General features: G+C 42.2%; 1 protein-coding gene across 6 annotated transcripts in view; it reads right to left on the bottom strand.

The window, feature by feature from the left end:
* The window catches only part of LOC133409419 (nuclear receptor coactivator 3-like), an 85,478-nt gene that overhangs the window by 48,250 nt on the left and 16,690 nt on the right, over window positions 1–20,538 (bottom strand). Inside the window, exon 1 of one of the 6 annotated variants that reach the window (XM_061689410.1) lies at window positions 1,857–1,938. The exons of the other annotated variants lie outside the window; for them this stretch is intronic. The gene's annotated coding sequence lies outside the window, so the exon portion shown is untranslated. Of the gene's footprint in view, window positions 1–1,856; window positions 1,939–20,538 lie in introns of those variants that run through there. 6 annotated transcript variants of the gene reach the window in all.

Below are 20,538 nucleotides of genomic sequence, written 5' to 3'. Positions count from 1 at the left end.
AGAAGAGCAGCAGAGAGAGGACACAACCTTGGGGCGCCCCAGTGCTGATGTTGCGTGTGGATGAGGTGGCCTCCCCCAGCCTGACATGCTGTGTCCTGCCCGTCAGAAAGCTGTAAATCCAATGGCAGTTGGCAGGTGAGACGCTGAGCTGGAGAAGCTTGGATGAAAGGAGTTCAGGGATGATTGTGTTGAACGCTGAGCTGAAGTCCACGAACAGGATCCTTGCGTAGGTCCCTGCTCTGTCGAGGTGTTCTAGGATGAAGTGCAGTCCCATGTTGACTGCATCATCCGCAGACCTGTTCACTCGGTAGGCAAACTGCAGGGGGGTCCAGCAAGGGACCTGTGACGCTCTTGAGGTGGTCCAGCACGAGACGTTCAAAGGACTTCATGACCACAGATGTCAAGGCGACAGGCCTGTAGTCATTTAGACCCGGGATTGCAGGTTTCTGATCATGATCAGACAAATCAACCATTATGAGCCTAGGAACAACTACAAGTTATCTGCGGGGTCCTCCGCAAAAAACATGTATCAAAGGCATATTAGAGGGTCTTCAAATTAGAAGCCTAGCTGGATCTCAGAGTTAACAAGGCAGAAAAAAATGTAGGATGTGTGCTTGCATACATTAAAATAGTATGTGACAAGCCTAGGCAGTTATATTGTCTGTTACTTTGAGGAAAGTAAGCTGCACAGAAGTGCCCTAAACGAGAGCTGACAGGAGTCATTAAAACCCTTTGCTGAACTTTATTCTCTCATTTCAGTCAGGCTACCAGCCATCAAAGTGCATGTTCTCAACAACAACTCTTCCTTGAGCGACTCATTTCGCCACGTGAGAACGCCTCAAGAAGGAACTGATTCATTCTTGTGTGTTTGGTGAAGACAGAGGCAGAGTTAGGGAAACAACCCTGATAAGATAAAGACTGTAAAGCTCATGTCTTCAGCAGTCACCCTCAACTGACCCGAAAGACAACAAACATCACGAGGACCAATGTTGTTAAGCCATTCATTCTCTCCTGCAAGTCAGAGTTGAAGTGCTGCAGTTATTGCTCAACTTTATAATCAAAGCAATAATCAATAATAAATAATCAAATGCATCCCAAAAGATCGTTCAAGAATAAATAAGTAAAATTGTTGCATTTAAGACCGCTATCTCACTGGCTTGGAGACGAGTTGGCGACCTGATGGCGATTCACGTCTGCGCTGGTTGGTTGTTTTAGCAACTATTCGATTCATATCACGATTAAGGATGATATTGATTCCATTAGAACGATACGATCCGAAATGATTCAGTGGATGGAAATCGATTCAGTAACTTTCTTACCAAAAATTCAACCAGTGTGACAGTGAAATAAATACCTGCATACCGGACAGTGTAGGTGAAATCTCTTGGATTCTTATGGTTTGTTGTAAGGGAATTGGGTAAAAACTAATTATGGTCATTCAATATAAAGATTTTCCTGATCTAATTTATTTTTATGTGTCTTATCGTGTACTGCACTGTATTTTTTCTAATGGACTGAGTCTGCTTAATAAAAGTTCACTGATTGATTGTATTGTTTTGCAATAAAACAAAGAGGAAAACAGCAACTTACTGTTATTTATATTATTTCAGCTATGATTTTATTGTTGGGCCCTTTTTTCCCCCTACAAAATACATGTTTAATTGGTATTAGAATTATGATGAAGTCCAAGGAAAAATGTCTCCACTGTACAGTGTCCTAAACTGGACCCAAAGTTTGAGAATCCTTGTTCTAAACAGTTAAAATACTAATGGCTAGAAACGAAACACAGAGATTTTCATGAAAATCTTTTAGGACTAGTGTTAACAATACATAGAGATGTAAATAAATGAACAAACCTGCTCTTTGAAGCACAAACGTGAGGCTGAAACAGCGTCCAGCAGTTGACACTGTCACTGGTTCTCCTCTTGTTCACCCGAGTTTCCCCTCGAGGGTACTCTGCTATCGTTGTTAGCGGCTAGCAAGCTTAGCTAAGTGAGCAAGCTTGAAAGGCTTCAAAGTGCAAGAGCGATTTGCCGCAAGTCACACACGCATCCTTAATGAGAATTTCTCGCTAGCCTCCTTCTCATCTGCCATCCACTAGACAGACAGACATCTTAAACTAAAAAAAGTCCTTAAAGAAACAACAAACATGGATACAGCGGTGTCTCATCCAACCACCAGGGGCACAATGGAAAGGAGTGACTAGATATGGGGCATAAAAAAAGAAGAACAAAGCAGAGTTGGGTAAGTTCATTTTCTACTCGAACTAGTTGAAAGTTCAATTCACCGTTCCAAAAATGAACTAGTTCAGTTCATAGTTCAAAATTTTGAACGAAGTTCACCATTCCAAAAATTAACTAGTTCATAGTTCTTTTTTGTTTCTTTCACTATGTTGCTGACGGGCTAGTCCCCTTAAAATACTGGCATTTGATTTTCCCATTGTTGTCACCCATTCAATCCACACTAGTAGCCAGCTGCAGCTTTCACCCTACAATCTCAAAAGCATGAGGAAAAACTTGTTGCTTGAATCGTTTTTTTTTTAAAGTGAGGAATTAAAACACCAACAGGACTTTTGTCCTTAATGTGCCGCACTGAATCAGCTGCCAAATACAGCGTTTATCCGCCAACATATGAAGGCTCGTATATAGTGTATTGGGTTTGTCCTGGAAGTCCTTAACAAAACCTGTCACTCTTGAATGAAAATGAACTTTCGGTCGAAAACCATTCTTTGACGTGAGAATGAGCATGTTCTCAATTACATTCATCAGGCAGAAATGAACTAAGTTCAGTTCACGTTCGCACAAAATATGAACCCGTTCATTCATTGAACTTGTTCAGGTACAACACTGACAGAAAGTAAACTTGACAGTGCTAACTGCCGTGTGCTAACTAAAACAAATAAAAAAAATAATAAAAAAATAAAGCAACTTCAAAGGAATTACAAGGGTTTTTCTTGGAAATACAACACATACACACCTCCACATAAACGCTGTCATGCTTTTAAATCCATTGCATTATTTTCTAGTATCGATAGAATCAATACACCAGCACCAGCCACTTTAGCAGCATTCGGGTTTGGTCATCTAATTTATAAATATCTAATTTGCCTTGGTTCTCTGACCTTGACTATGTTGCACACGTCACCTGACCTTTGATATTTGCACATTGAATTAATAATTTTTATACTGTACATATTATTTGTATTACTTTTGTAGCACCGCGGGCCCTTGAGTACCGTAATTTCAATGCTCTGTATGTGTTACGCATACTGAAGAATTGACAATAAAAGCACCTTGACCTTGTAATTTACACTGAGGTAAGAGGTAGGTCGGTCATAGCTCAAATTAAAAGAAAATATAGGATTTCATGAACTGGAGGTATAGCTTTCATAGGAATTAAAATAAGGAAAAACATGACTTGCTCTAATTTTTTTAAGCAAAAGGATAACAAGGGAGTAGAGGCACAAGAAGCTGGGGGAAATTTCCGGTTTAATTAGTGTAGCAGGTCAATCAATAAGCCACTTCCCTTTAACTCAAGTGATGGTCATTCCGCTGCCATGGCAACAATATGGCACAATAACGCAATCACTTCATCCTCAATACAACGGAAGTGTCTGAATGAGACTGAGGGACAAGGATTGTGCACTGTGTACACTGGCATGTATCTATGGAAACCCAGGAGAGATAAGCTACACAACAACTTTGAAAGCTGCCTACCAGTTCTTTGATGTGTAAACCAGCATGTGTTATTAAAATGTCAAAATATGACTACATGATATAATTTCTGTGTATTTATATAATCTTTTGGTAGCTACACTGATCTTTCCACTCATGACATTCTGCCTAAAGGCCTCTTTTAAGTTCTACATGCTTGGTGAAGGAGAGCTGATGGGGATGGGTCTTCAGTAACCACACTGCTGAATGCCTGCATGCTAGTCCCTTTTAAGCAAATTATAAGAAATTCTGTTTTGATTAGATCAGGGGTGTCAAACGCATTTTTGTCACAGGCCACATCATAGATATGGCTTTCCTCAGAGAGCCCTTATGACTATGAAAACCATATAAATGTATAGTCACCTTACTATATTACTTCATATATACAATTTCCCTGGTAATCGATCGTTACATGTATAGTTAATTGACAATGGACAGAATCAGAATGAAATAAGAAGTCAAGGAAAGTTGTGGCACATAAATAAGTATTGTTCACTTTGTTAAAAAGGGATTTGGTGTGAAAAAATGCTATAAGTCTCGGCGCCCTTTGCACAATGGTCATTGCACCTATTGCAATATTAGTTTTTCGAACTGCTCTAAGTGCTAGAGGACTCTGCATCTTTTTGCACAATTGTCAAAAAAAAAATAATAATAATCTAACGGCATTACCAGATAACTAGCAACCCTTTATTGCTCAGTGACTGTTTTTTATAAGTAAATTTGAAAGGGCAATTAAGCAGGAGTGTGCAATTCACGGATGCACATATACCACTTTGATCAGACCAAGTACGAGTACAAGTACCGTAATAGTTTAGTTATAATCGTTTTTTTTGGTGGAGGTGGCTCGACGGGAACGCCAATCTGTATCCTCTCTTGCGTATCTTAACTATGCCGGCGCGCTTCCCCCTTTGGAGTCTCCATGCGCCATAGACCGCAGTCGCCCCCCCGGTGAGTAACTCGTGGAAAAAACTGAGCGGGTTTGCGAACGTTGGTGAAAGAAAGTGCGGGTTAGACTCCCTGATGTTTAGCAAGTCTTCCCTTGTGTAAGTGAGTCGCGTAATGTCTCCAAAGGTGAACAAAAAACACAAAAACATGGACAATAGTAGAGCGGAGGTAACAGAGGCGTCCACACGGGTAGGCGCCATCTTTGAATGTTTGTTATCTAAATAGACATTGCTCCTTCTTATAATCGGATCGGTGATCGGTTATCGTTTTTTTTAAACTCGGTGGTCGGTGATCGGCCCAAAACTCCTGATCGTGTAAAGCCTACTTCATACAGGCATTTGTGCATCCCTCGTGTAATTAGTGTGAGTCATCACCAATCAAAGGTGTGCGGAGTAAGGGACACTATTTTTCGACGGACAGCATGTGTGTGAGGGAGCGACAGTGGAAAAGCTGTGAGACATTCCGTGTCATAATCGGACCTAATCGAGTCACTATACCCTATCAGTGTGGTTTTGGTGAGAAAGCATAATTTCCTCTGGCATATTTACTTTGTTCCTCGCTTGCATCGTCACACTTTCGTTAGGTGGCATAGCCACAAAATAAACACCCCGACCCCTAGTCTTACTATTAATTGCTAACTGACCAGAAAATGCTCAGTCTGGGGAAAAAAAGGCTGCTGTGTGGTAGGAGGGGTTTGATAAGAGATGAGGAGGGCATGATACAAGTAGCTGTATCAAAACAAACACAGATACATCGCGCGCGCACACACACACACACACACACACACACACACACACACACACATACACACACTTAGTAGCTACCGCATCTAAACCACATTACCTGCCTGTCTGCTATCCATCACGCCTACAGTCAAAAGCACATAGCAACCAACCAGAGAAACTGCATGGCAACATGCACGACGACCCACAAACACACACTCCGGTGTCAGTCACCACACCTTAATGCATATGGGTCATTTTCATATAGTTTGATCAATAATGGTAAAGACATGGCCCAGTGACCTTCCTTTTGAAAATTAATTTTACTGATAAGAGTCTTTGAATTATTGGCAGTTGTTAGCCATCAAAAGGTCATAATTTTTCTCAGGAAAAAAAATATTCTAAAGTAATATGTTTCAAACTTCCATCCATCCATTGTCTTCCACTTATTCGAGGTCGGGTCGCGGGGGCAGCAGCCTCAGCAGGGAAGCCCAGACTTCACTCTCCCCAGCCACTTCCTCTTCAGAGGGGATCCCGAGGCGTTCCCAGGCAAGCCGAGAGAAGTCGTCTCTCAAGCGTGTCCTGGGTCGTCCCCGGGGTCTCCTTCCGGTGGGACGTGCCCGGAACACCTTACCAGGGAGGCATCCAGGAGGCATCCTAAACAGATGCCCGAGCCACCTCATCTGCCTCTTCTCAACGCGGAGCAGCAGCGGCTCTACTCTGAGATCCTCCCGGATGACCGAGCTTCACACCCTAAGTACTCCAAAAAGGGTGGGTACTCTGAAGCGCTGTTTGGTGCATAGGCACAAACAACAGTCAGAACCCGTCCCCCAACCCGAAGGTGGAGGGAATCTACCCTCTCGTCCACCGGGGTGAACCCCAACGTACAGGCGCCGAGCCGGGGGGCAATAAGTATACCCACACCTGCTTGGCGCCTCTCTCCGTGGCAACTTCAGAGTGGAAAAGAGTCCAACGCCTCTCGAGAGGACTGGTACCAGAGCCCAAGCCGTGTGTGGAGGCGAGCCCGACTACATCTAGTCGGAACTTCTCAACCTCACACACCAGTTCGGGCTCCTTCCCTGCCAGAGAGGTGACATTCCACGTCCCTCAAGCCGGCTTCTGTAGCCGGGGATTAGATCGCAAAGGTCCCCGCCTTCGGCCACCGCCCAGCTCACACTACACCCGACCCCTATGGCCCCTCCCACAGGTGGTGAGCCCATGGGAAGGGGACCCACTTTACCCTTTTGGGCTATGCCCGGCCGGGCCTCATGGGTGCAGGCCTGGGTCACCAGGCGCTCGCCTTCGAGCCCCACCTCCAGGCCTGGCTCCAGAGGGGGGGACTCGGTGACCCGCGTCCGGGCAAGGGAAACCTAGATCCATATATTTTGTTCTTCATAGGGGTTTTTGGAGCCGTGCTTTGTCTGGTCCCTCACCTCGGACCTGTTTGCCATGGGTGACCCAACAGGGGTGTGAAGCCCCGGACAACTTAGCTCCTAGGATCATTGGGACACACAAACCCCTCCACCACGATAAGATGACGGCTCAAGGAGAGTTTTTTTTCAAACTTATAATGCCGAAATGTCTTTACCATTAGATGTCAGAAAGGAAGTTTCATGATTTGCAACATGTTTTCTGATTATGCTAATTACATTTTGGGGTATATAGGATTTTCACCGATTGCTTAATAAGTCTTTTTCATGAAAATGAAGACAAAGGCATCTTATTGTCTTCAGAGTTGCTTTTTTTTGGGCTCTTTAACTTGTACAAACGGTCCTTCGTTGTCACTCAAGCTGTCCTTTCCATTAATGCCACTGGAGAGAGCCTCATTATGTTGTTGCAATACACCAGAGGGATCTGTGATCTAAAGTGCCAGAATGAGGTAGCCAGTTTGCACTCACACAATAGCAGACAGCAAAATAAATGCTACTTCTGAGATATGAAGGAATATGAATTAATTTGTAAAAGTGTCGGAAGTATTGCATGTCTTTATTGTTAGACAAGAGTATAATGGGTTTAATGAGTAGTTATGCACTTGCATCCACAGAGTTTGCAGGGCAACACGTAAAGTGTGCAACCCACACAATTTTTATGAAGCTGTTTATGTCTTTACCCTTATGCACATTCATCTTGACCAATATGCAAGAAGTGTATTTCAGTGGGCCATTAGCTCTGTCAATAAGAATTTCCTTTTGTATTAATGCCTAAAATTATAACTCATCAATAACTTAAAATAGGACTTTAAGCGTGGCTGTTTCTGCATGGGAGATGTGTATCCATCCATCCATTTTCTGAGCCGCTTCTCCTCACTAGGGTTGCGGGCGTGCTAGAGCCTATCCCAGCCATCATCGGGTAGGAGGCGGGGTACACCCTGAACTGGTTGCCAGCCAATCGCAAGGCACATACAAACAAACAACCATTCGCACTCACATTCACACCTACGGGCAATTTAGAGTTGTCAATTAACCTACCATGCATGTTTTTGGGATGATTGAAAACCCAGACGATAGTACATTGGAAATCAACAATTTAATGGTTGTTTTAAATATTTAAATATATCAAGCAGGAGCATAGACAGCAAAGGAAATAGTATTCCTCTATCCTTATCAATCTTTGTTGCCATTGGAAGGGGGTGGGCCCTGGTGGTGTGTGAGGACCCATGTGTTTGTCACAGGTTCCTCTTATTTAAAAGATTGTGTGGGTGCAACCCCTCACTGACTTGAAGTGAGTGCGTGTGTGTATGTAACAGGGTCTCGGTGAGGTAATTAGCTGCCGGAGTGCAGAGGGGCAAGGTGAGAGGAAAGATACAGACCTCCAAACTTGCAGTGCACTCCATACATTAAGAGGCCGTATGGCGCCTCTGATGTATGGCAGGAGGCAGTAGAGCAGCACTGCTCAGCTCTCATGTGCTCAAGCAGGTGTCTCAGCTCCCACTGTAACCTCCCTGCCCTCTCGCCAGCTCAGTCTGCTTAACTCAGTAACATCCATTGCCTCATCTCTTAACCCACTGCCTCCTCCACATCCTCCCGCTGCTTCCTCTTCATCCCAATCGACTAGCTCTCGTGTCCTGACCTCACTCCTTTCTTTCTGGGCTCGGCCGGACCGTCATTTGTTGTGGGGCTTAATTCCCAACCAAAACGAATTAGTTCAATTGCATCAAAATCTAAAAAGTGATGGTTCCCCTCTGTGCCACCTCAATGATGACATAATCTTGACAAATGTGCATGCGGAGAACAAGAGGGTACTTCCTTAATAGACTGTAGCTCTTGCCACAGACACTGTACACATACTGTACAGTATAGTGTGAGCAAAGAGCTGCTCAAGAAATCACATACACAAACCAGACCCCTATCCAGGGTGTTTGATGTGTAATGAGAGAAACCATGAGCAGTAAGAATGGGCTCTTCCCACCACACTGCTCAGCAGTCAAGAGTGGTGGTTGCTGGGTCTATTTATACATTCGCTCCTCTTTACTGTGGAGCAATGTGTGTGTCTGTGTTTGTATACGGGAGAGTGTGTGTGCCACACATTCAAGAACATTCCTGCCCTTCTCTCCCAGTCTTCCTCTGCTGCTTCGCTCCCTCAGTCTCTACTCCCATCCCCCTCTCCGCCTGTTTCCTCCCCCTCGATACCCTCCCCCTCAGCTTTTTCCTGCTCCCTCCCCCTCGCTCAGCAGACTATATGCATGCAGCAAGGCACAAATTCATGGGGGATAAAGAAACAGCGAAATACAGCTGGAGTGGGGGGTGGGGGTCTGAAACAGAAATGCTTTCCACTGCAAGGAAGCAAAAAACAGAGCAAATGAAGGAATACCTGGAAATGAGTGGTGGAGTAAGGTAGCAAGGCAATGGGAGGGAGGGAGCTCGAGCTGCAGCTATGGGCGTTCCTCAGCCTTCTCGTCGTGAGGTCAAAAGTTTACCATGGTTTAAATTTCACCTTTCCACAGCCAATCAGAGTGAAACTCTGGATGCTAAGTCAACTTTGACCCACACAATGAAGATCCACCAACATTGTTTTATCTTCAACTCAATTGTTATTTTTCTACTGATTCAATTCTCTAATTGTTAGTATTCCTCCCATTTTTCCAGAAAAGACCATTTTCCATCAAGCAACAGCAGAAGCACACCCCGGTCAGTACTAGCGTGCTCAGCACCGGCCCCATGCGTGTGTACGCGTGTGTGCGCGCATGTGTGTGTGCGTGTAGGTATGTGAGGGGAGCATTGTGTCTACGAAGGGGGAGAGGCTCCAGTTTGATCCCAGCATCAGAGAGGGGAGGGCACAGGGTTGGCTCTGCAAAGTAAGCGAGCAGAGAGTCAGGACGGCTGCTTAGTGGAAATGCTTTAAGCTTCTAAAGAGACTATGTGTGTGTGTGAGAATTTTCAACAGCCACTCCACCACATCATTGCACGTGCACGTAATTAACAGCCAGGGCCACGGATGATGCTCCCTGTTGTTCAATTCTGCCATAAACTGTACCACTGGCTGCCACCCTCCTCCACCTGACTAGCACAGTAAAGCACACACAGACAGAGAGAGAGAGAGGGGGGGAGAGGGAGAGAGATAGAGAGAGAGAGAGAGAGAGTGAGAGAGAGAGAGAGAGAGACCAACCAACAAACAGACAGAGAGAACGAGAGGGCTAATGTTTGCACGTGCACATGCAGATAAAATGCTGACAGCGCAGGCGCCAAGACGTGACGTATGATCCATGTTCGTCATGTTGAAATTGGCTCGGAAGAAGTCTGTTTTCTTATTATGACATGTATCCATTTATTCCAACACGCACGCTTGCATTATAAACAAAGTAGTCCGATAAAAAGGGCTTAAGACACTTTTATCTTCATTCTTTAGAAAGAGGCTTTTATGTTATTGCTGCTCGACAACAATAGAGTAATTTGGTTTTATATACAGCTTTTCTACTAATATAACGAGAAAGAAAAAAATGCATACATTAACTGATGAAAAATATTCACACAAAAAAGGAGCATTTATACTTTGCTTTAATATGAGCCCAAAATGCAATGTGGGACTGCAACGCACTTTTTCATTTCCTTTTTAACATTTGATATTGTTCAATATTCCAAATCTGAGGCTGCAGCTTTTCAACTTAAATCAAAGCAAAAGGTCTGAAGAAAATGAACCAGAAGAAAAGCAGATAATCAAATCGACCCAATACGTGGCTCCACTAATTGTACAGACATGAATGGTTCCTGATCAATTTAAGTTAAAATAATTGGGGACAAATCCCTGTTGTCAAATTTAGTAAGTACAGTTGTGCTGACTTTCGAGTTCAATTCGTTCCATGTCCACGCTCGTAACTCAGTTCACTCGTATATCAAATCAACTTTCCTACTGAAACGAATGGAAATGCCAATCAATTACATCACCCCAAAAAACCTCGTAAGTCGGGCATTCATAAGTTGGTACCACTGTACTTTATCTTGTTGTAAAATGCCCAATAGCATATTTTAAAACAAAACACAAAATATAATAATGTACCGGGGTTTTATTTATTTTTTATTATTAAATTTTATTCATTTATTTTCAAATGTATTATAACCGTTATAATCCCTCAAAAAGTTTGGTCTGACATGATATCAGATGCTGGCTTTTTAACTTTGCGCTGATCACAATCCGGATGGTTCTTTTTCTCTTTGACGTTCATGATATCCCAAAACAATTTGAAACGTGGGCTCGTCAAACGGCAGCACGCTTTTCCACCTTGCGTCAGTCTATCTCCGAGGAGCTCGGGCCTAGAAAACCCGGCTGCGTTTCTGGGTGCTGTTGATATGGCTTTCGCTTTGCATGATAGAGTTTTAACTTGCATTTGTAGATGTAGCGACAAACTGTGTTATCTGACAATGGTTGAGCCCACGTGGCAATATCCTTTACAAAACGATGCCGGCTTTTAATGCAGTGCTGCCTGAGTGATCGAACGTCACGGGCATTCAATGTTGGTTTTCGGCCTTGCCGCTTACCTGCAGAGATTTCTCCAGATTCTCTGAATCTTTTGAGGATATTATGGACCGTGAATAATGAAATCCCTAATTTCCTTGCAATTGTATGTTGAGAAACGGTGTTCTTAAACTGCTGGACTATTTGCTCACGCAGTTGTTCACAAAATGTTGAACCTCGCCCCATCTTTGCTTGTGAATGACTGAGCAATTCAGCAATCCTTTTATACCCAATCATGGCACCCACCTGTTCCCAATTAGCCTGTTCACCTGTGGGATGTTCCAAACAGGTGTTTGATGAGCATTCCTCAACTTTCTCAGTCTTTTTTTCTTTTCTTGCCTGTCCCCACTTTTTTAGAATGTGGTGAAGTCATCCAATACAAAATGAGAGAATATTTGCAAATACCATTTATCAGTTTGAACATTACATATTGTTTTTTGTCATGTATTCCATTGAATACAGATTGAAAAGGATTTCCAAATCCTTGTATTCTATTTTTATTTATGTTCCAACTTCACTGGAATCGGGGTTTGCAGAGGCGCTACGGTGGCCGACTGGTAAGAGCGTCAGCCTCTCAGTTCTGAGGACCGGGGTTCAATCCCTGGCCAGCCTGTGGGGAGTTTGCATGTTTCGTGCCTGCGTGTGTTTTCTCCGGGCACTCCGGTTTCCTCCCACATCCCAAAAACATGCATTAATTGGAGACTCTGAATTGCCCGTAGGTGTGACTGTGAGTACGAATGGTTGTTTGTTTGTATGTGCCCTGCAATTGGCTGGCAACCAGTTCAGGGTGTACCCCGCCTCCTCCCCGATGATAGCTGGGATAGGCTCCAGCACGCCCGCAACCCTAGTAATGAGAAGCAGCTCTGAAAATGGATGGATGGATGGGGTTTGCAGATACATTATATTGCCAAAAGTATTCGCTCATCCATCCAAATAATCATAATCAAGTGTTCCAATCACTTCCATGGCCACAGTTGTATAAAATCAAGCACCTATGGATGCAGACTGTTTTGACAAACATTCACAGGGTTGGCAATAGGTCATGAAACCTCTTAGCCAATGTGGCTAAACTGTAGAAATTTCCTAGCCACACTTGTATGTGGTTAGCCACATCACCACGTGTGAACCTTTAGTCACACTTAGCCAGTCCTTGTCACTGGGAATTAAACCCATAAGCTTTAACCAATTAAAACTACCTAGTCATCAATCAGTTATCAATAATGTGTCACCCTACTGCAACCGTCTAATGCGCACCAGAAAGGGGGGCAACACAGTATGTGTAACATGTGGCCTATAAACCAGAGCGCTCTACAGACCAAATTTGATGATACACAAACATTCACAGTGTAATCGCAAACACTATTAACACCATCTTATTACAGTAAAATGTCCAGAGCTTGTATTTCCTTGGGCAAGAGGCCTCAGTGTCACAATAAGGTTGAAGGTTACACACATTAACGGGGCACTTGAACACTTAAATTGCAACAATCTCAACTGCCCTGTGCATTCTTCTGCTCCCCCAAATCCCCTCGTGGCACTAACACCGCAAACCTATCCCATCATCCTTTGTATGTGCGAAGCTGAATGAAACTGAATCTTGCCTAAAACATGCCCTTAACCCTTCTCCAGGGACCTTATCCTGTTTGTTTTGTGGGTAAATAGAAACTCTCTGCACTAAAAACAAACACTGCACATTGTTTGTCGTGGGACCACAATCTCATAGCAACAAGCTGCCCTCCCTCCTAAATCCACAGGCTGTATTTTTCTTCTTTGTACAGACGAAGTGTGTCACGGCAAAGGTTAAAAGGGGAAGAGTCACAAATCACCCTAGTCAAAACAGAACAGCTTCAAAATCATGTTGACGGCACACCAGCTTTCAGTGACTTTAAGTGCCTGTCATTGCCACGCAAACCCTGGATCATCAACATTGTCTCCAATATTGAGTAATAATATAATATAATAATATAAAAAAAAACTTCTTTCTCCAGACGTGTTCAGTGTTTGCACAAACATTGTTACACACTAATAAATCCTGATGCAGATGTACAGTGAATGATTCTGAATCGAATACAATTCAATGATCTATTATTACATAATATTCTGGCAGAACCAAAAAAGTGGTGCACAGAGGTAGAGCTGTGCAATAAATATATATATCGTAGTGGGACATAAAAACATCGATTGTACGATATACTGTAATTCCTCATCGTTTATATTATTTTAGATTTACCTCACAGCTACTGAGGGAATCCTGTAGTTTGTTTTCCTCCACATAGTAATATACTGACGCTGAGCAGGAGGGGCCAACGCCACCCACCACGGACTGCGTAGAGACCTGATAGTCCACCGGCGGCCTTACCGGAGCCGCGGGGAGCAGAGCTGGGGCCACAAGGTGCATTCAAAGTGTTGATGATCAATGGGTCCTGCAATGGACTACGTGGAACACAACAATGTACATGCGATTGTTTGTTTCTTTAGGAATTTCGTTTTTTAAACGCTCAAACTCATCTGCCTCACAGTTCTGAGGTCCGGGGTTCAATCCCCAGCCCCGCCTGTGTGGAGTTTGCATGTTCTCCCCGTGCCTGCGTGGGTTTTCTCCGGGCACTCCGGTTTCCTCCCACATCCCAAAAACATGCGTGGTAGGTTAAATGACAACTCTAAATTGCCCGTAGGTGTGCATGTGAGTGCGAATGGTTGTTTGTTTCTATGTGCCCTGTGATTGGCTAACAATCAGTTCAGGGTGTGCCCCGCCTCCTGCCTGATGATAGCTGAAACGGGCTCCAGCACGCCCGCGACCGGCTCGGAAAATGGATGGATGGATAAACGCTCAAACTCAGCTGTTTACCAAGCCAGGCTATGAATATACTGCTGTCATATTCATTGGGACCTCACTGCGTTACGCGGAAAGAGCGGATTTCGCTATTATAGCGACTCAAAGTGGCGGTGCAAAGTGGCACACAGCAGTACGTATTTGATCAACCTAACGTTTTCTGAAACTTTAAAGAAAAAAAAAAAAAAGAAAAAAAAATTCTGGCAGTTGAAGCGCATGCATTTTTTGTGTTTGTCTATTCTCCGGCTATTGTGAACGGAGCAGAAAGCTAACAGATGCTGGTTTGCCGTTCACGAGATCCGACGTGTGTCACGGGCTGGTGCACATATAGTAGTCCTTTCACATTAGTTCTCGGAGCTAGCTACGTTCTTCATTGACACGCAAGCCGAACAATAGGCTGCTAAGAGTTGTCACAGTTTGGTAGTGTCGCTGACCAGGCAACCTGTTCTCGATGGTCGGGTTCGGACGGTGTGGTATTCTTATGAAACACGTCTTGTACGAGGTAATGCTGCGCGATATGGCCTAAATTTGATAGCACAATATTTTCCCTCCTAATGCTGATATTTGATATGACTTGATACTTCCATCCATCCATCCATTTTCTGAGACGCTTCCCCTCACTAGGGTCGCGGGCGTGCTGGAGCCTATCCCAGCTATCATTGGGCAGGAGGCGGGGTACACCCTGAACTGGTTGCCAGCCAATCGCAGGGCATATAGAAACAAACAACCATTCGCACTCACATTCACACCTAGGGGCAATTTAGAGTTGTCAATTAACCTACCACGCATCTTTTTGGGATGTGGGAGGAAGCCGGAGTGCCCGGAGAAAACCCACGCAGGCACGGGGAGAACATGCAAACTCCACACAGGCGGGGCCGGGGATTGAACCCCGGTCCTCAGAACTGTGAGGCAGAGGAGTTTGAGCGTTTAAAAAAAGAAATTCTTAAAGAAACAAACAATTGCATGTACATAGCTTGTCTGTAAGCATGTACTTTTCAGCTCGGAGTCTTCAAGGTAGTGAAGTACGTTACACTGTGCGACAACTCAACCAGTCGGTAGTCATAAAAAAAAGTGTTTTACAGCTGATACATTTGCCGTAACTTTCTCCCTGACATTATTGTAAAGTTCGGGCAAGGCTTCCCCTGTGAAATATTTCCTACTGTGCAACTTGTATCTGGGGATCCAATGTTTTCATTAGCTTTTTGAATCAATCTTTTTCCAATCTATAAATAGGAATCAAGTCCTTGGCTACAGTATATAGAATGAGATTGTTGACGTTACTTCCCTCCATTTGGTGCTCGACCTCTCATAACGAGAGGAGCTGGACATAGATCCTCTAAAGTTTGTTTTGTTGAGGTTACAGCAATGTCACAGGGAGTCGCGGCTCTTTTTAGCATGATGTATGCATCGCACTTGATAATGTCTTCATTTTCTGGTGATTGTACACTGATATGCCTGTCTTTGTCGCAACGTCTTTCATACACATTTTGCAGACTACTGTTGTCTCAGCGCAACAAGAGCTGCCGCGGAAGTCTCGCAGTGCAACAAAATCTCGCGGAGTAGCGAAAAGTATGTATAGAAAATAAAGCCGATAATCCCTTTTTCCATATAAAGCATTAATAAAATAGCTCAGCTTACAGAGCGTACATGGCATCCATCCATCTACTATCCAGCCACACGACTCTACATTCTTCTTTGCCTCTTAAGTCTTCTTCCTCTCTTATCTACATACTCCTTTTACATGGTCCCCCTAGTGTTTAGACTGAAACTCAAACCTATGAAACTGTTCATTTATTCGCACTTTTACTGGTAAAATGGTAGGCATATTTGAATGTTACTTGAAGCACTGTGTTGTTATTTTAATTCTTTGCACGTTATTGCATTCCTTGAAAACTGATTGTACTATGAGATATTCTGAATTATAATTTGGCCACTGGATGTTTGTGTTGTATTTATTTTGTATTAATATTTTAGTCACTGTATTGTGTGTGATATTTTATATTTAAAATATGTACTTTATAAATAAATGGAGATAAGATTCGTGAAAATTGCCATTAATTTAATGTAATTTTAAGGAGAAATTCTATATTCAGTCTCTCCTTTTATGCCTGCATGAGTGTGATTTGGTTCTGAGTGAAAGAGGTGCAAAGAATGTGTGAATGGCACTCCGTTGAAGAGTCTCTGAGAGAGAGAGAAACCAAGAGAGAGAGAGAGAGAGAGAGAGAGAGCGAGAGAGAGAGAGAGAGAGAGAGAGAGAGAGAGAGAGACCAACCAACAAACAGACAGAGAGAACGAGAGGGCTAATGTTTGCACGTGCGCATGGAGATAAAATGGTGACAGCGCAGGCGCCAAGACGTGACGCATGATCCATGTTCAACATGTTGAAATTGGCGAGGGAGAAGTCTGTTTTCTTATTATGAGATGTATCCATTTATTCCAACATGCATGCTTGCATTATGAACAAAGTAGTCACATAAAAAGGGCTTAAGATATTTTATCTTCATGCTTTAGAAAGAGGCTTTTATGTTATTGCTGCTCAACAACAATAGAGCTGCAGCTTTTTAACTGAAATCACAATCAACCTTATGTTTAGTAACATAATAAGTATGTTTTCCAAGAAGTACCACAGAGGTGATATCGCTATAATGTTTGTGTCTGATTGAGGTGTTTGGACTAACATGGAAACTTGGCTTCACCTTAGGCTACGCAATACTAGCACGTAGCGATCTAGCCTTTAAAAAGTGGGAGGGATAAACACAAACTATTGTAATTCCTACACCGTTTACCTGAATTGGATGTAAATAAACTCAAATTAAACCTGAAAGTCTGCAGTTAAACCACATCTTATTTGTTTCATTTCAAATCCATTGTGGTGTTGTTTAGAGCCCAAAAGATGGCAATTGTGTTCATATTTTAATATTACATGAGTGGAAACAAATATTAATGGTGTTAGTTTATAGAGTAAACTTTATGCATAAACTGAGCTCATTCACGTATGATTATCAACAGTAGACCTTTATTGAGTCAAGGCACCTATTTTACATTTTAAAAAACTCACAGTTAACAAACAAACAAAAATATCATAAAATGTATGAATACTGAAACCTTGTCTAATTTAGTCACAAATGTACTTTACCCAGTGTGAAATCTGGACTTGTTTAGCTGAACACAAAGCTGATATATTTGCATGAAGCCAATTTATTCTGTTGCATGAACAGCAACAGGTTGATACAGTGCTTTAGTGTACCTTTTGCCATCCAATGTAAGAGCATTTAATTGTTCTGCCGGTCACTAAACGCCGCTGGCATAGATAGACGAACAAAGATATATTTCTGATTGATAAAAATAATAATAGTAATACAATACAAACTATACAAGACCATTTTCTTAACAGTCAACATATACTGAACTGAAACGAAAACCATCACATAAAACTGAGATACGAACCGAATTGTGGATTTTGTGAACTGTTCCACCTCTACATTATATGCATTCTGCGTAAATTGTATTTGTATAGCTTGGTGGCAGCACAGCGGGCAGCTGGGTCTCGAGCTAGCTAGCGATTGCTATCTTAAAACACGGGAATGTGTTTGTTTGTGTGAAAGTTTATCTGCACTTAGATTGATTGGTTACATCTGTGATGCAGCGACAGTCGGCCGCTAATGAAAACTAGTTGCCGAACCCTACACAGTGTGCGAGAGTTCAATTGTATTCGGCCACGTCGCGCGGTGTGCAGCAGGTTTAAGGTGGATTTTATGCAGAGACGCAAGCATGTCAACATAGCAGGGATGTTTGTGTGCAGGCCTGTGGAGTAGAGGAATAGTAGTGGGATTACGTAATCAGAATATAAAGATTTTTTAAAAATCCATTGCAGTTGCAGAAAAGAAACAGATTACAATCAGATTACAAGTATATTTATGAAAAATTTTGATTATTTTGCAGGATTACAATTTCAATGCAGGAGAGATCAAACGTCGATTTTGAGCCCCAATTTTTTCCAGTTAGCAGCGCATCATTGTATTATAAGGTGGTGCGTCAGTGAGGGAAGGAGTTAAAGTACTGCTAACTGCAAAGGCTGCCTTCATAAATTTAATTAGTCCTCTTTTTTTTCCCCATTTCCCTCGGTATGTCATACACACGGAGTCATGTTGATAGGTTTTAAAAACTTTGTTATGAAGCTAGGCAGCACGGTGAACAAGAGGTGAGCATGTCTGTCTCATAGTTCTGAGGTTTTGAGTTTGAATCCCTAGTGCTCCGTGTTCCTCCCGCCCTCGCATTCCAAAAACATGCATATTAAACATGAACAGAACACGACAGAAAATGTATCAAAATATATTTCATTGATAATGAATTTATTTTCATCATATTTGTTGTTGGAGTAATCCAAAAGTAACCGAAAGTAATAAAGTTACATTTCGTTAATATTGCAGTACATGGATTACGTTGCGTCCTCGATGATCCAATCACAAATCTAAGTGTTTGTGATTGATGTGGTAAAAAAAAGAAAATGTCCGGAAATCATTTCATTTTTGTCAAAAAATACTATTTACAGTATGTTTGTTATTTATTAAGTTGTAGTGTCTCTTTAATTAAGACAATGAACGGTTAATGTCAGCGTAATCACGTCAAAATAGCTCTACACGCATGCATTTGCTCGGCGGAAATTCCGCCTACGCACATACAGCAAATCCAGATGCAACCAGCAGTGCCGCGTTCTTTATGAATGATATCCAGGCACAGAATCTTTCCCAAAAAGTCAACAAAGGGCTAAACGGTTCGAAATTAGAATGGCTCCTAAGAGGAAGCACTTGATGAGCGGAAAGAGCCATGCTGTATCTTTGTTGTTGGTTTTTTTGCTCTTCATTAGACTGACAAAAAAATGAGAATGCGCTCACAGGCGATAGCGTGAGCGAGGCAATGAAAAAAATTCTAAAATTAATCAAATGATGAAAATGATCATAAGAAATGTGCAGCAAATTGGCCAACAGAGCAATTCATCTTTAAATGACAATGTGACGTCCCGCTTTCAGATTTTTTTTTGTGAACAGAAAAAGACAATTTTCGCTGAATCAGTTTATTGTGCCAAAACCAACAAAGGAATTAGAAAAGAAAGCGGCAAAAGAAAAAAACACCTCAATCTGAATTTTCCCATTATGGAAGAAAACTCTTCTTCATTGAAGAGCTGTCACCTCCCCTTTAATGACCAATAATGTCCCTTTAATGACCAATAATGTTAATGAAAATAATTAATAATGACAATGACCAATAAATTGTTATCATGTTTATTTAGTGTTTTATTTCTTTAAAACAGTGAGTTTTCACTGATTTCTGTACTGCATGTTTATTTTAACCATACACACTGCAAAAAAAAAAAAATTTTGTTTAATTTCGGGGCTGGAACAGATTAATATAATTTCTATTCATTTCAATGGGTATTATTACTTCGGGTTAAGAACGTTTCGAGTTACAAACAGGGTCATGAAACCAAATAAGTTTGTAACCCGCCGTTCCACTGTATTTGCCTTTTTCCCCAATTTATCAGTAGCGGGATTTTAACCAAGACCCTCCTGCTCCAGTCTTTACAGATGAGCTTCTGCCACCCAAACTATTGTTGAAAATGTATCTTGAGTTTGGTTTGTTTGTGGTTATAGCTCTGAGGAAGATAACCTCACGTTAGTGACATCACAACACACAGCGAGCGCCTAAGCTTTTTGCCAAGTAAGTGTAGACATGAGACTTGAGTAAGTAACCTTTTTGTTATTAATGTAAGAGATTTGAATGGATTTGTGTGATGAGACTGTGACAGAGGTTAATGCTAATTTTCATGACTATATCTAAAAACAGGTTGTTGTTTTTTTGGCAATCATTCAAATAAACAAAACAACACTTTTTTGCTAGCATTCTTTGAGTGAACGACAATTGCTTTGAGAGGGGCAAAAATATGAAAGCCACTTATCACTAATATTAAAACGTGTTAAGGTTTTTATTTTGAGAGCTTTGACTAATAATCTCAGTAATCCTTTTTATTTTATTTTAATGATAGGTGCGCTTTGGATGTGAATGACACTCACCCAGTAAGATCATGTGACAGTTTCCCAACAAGACAATACTCCGCACAACGCTGTTCTCTGCTAAACGCCACTGGCTGGAGTTAAAGGTCGACCCGCAAGTAAATTATTAATGACTTGTTTACTTTTTCTCCCTGCCCCACTGCTCAGTCTTTTATCCTGTCTTTCCTTCTGATTGGTTTTTACATTACCCTCCATCCACACCTTCTTCTACCATTCTGTCTCCAGTCCTGGCATAAAAAAATGCATTATTTATTGTAAATATAATTTTTGGAGCAATTTAGTACACAAGTATGTGCAGTAAATGAACA

Source organism: Phycodurus eques, chromosome 1 (assembly GCF_024500275.1).
Source record: "Phycodurus eques isolate BA_2022a chromosome 1, UOR_Pequ_1.1, whole genome shotgun sequence".
NCBI classification, from domain to species: Eukaryota; Metazoa; Chordata; class Actinopteri; order Syngnathiformes; family Syngnathidae; genus Phycodurus; species Phycodurus eques.
Note: the sequence above shows the minus strand (reverse complement) of the source record. Positions and strands in the feature narration are given on the sequence as shown.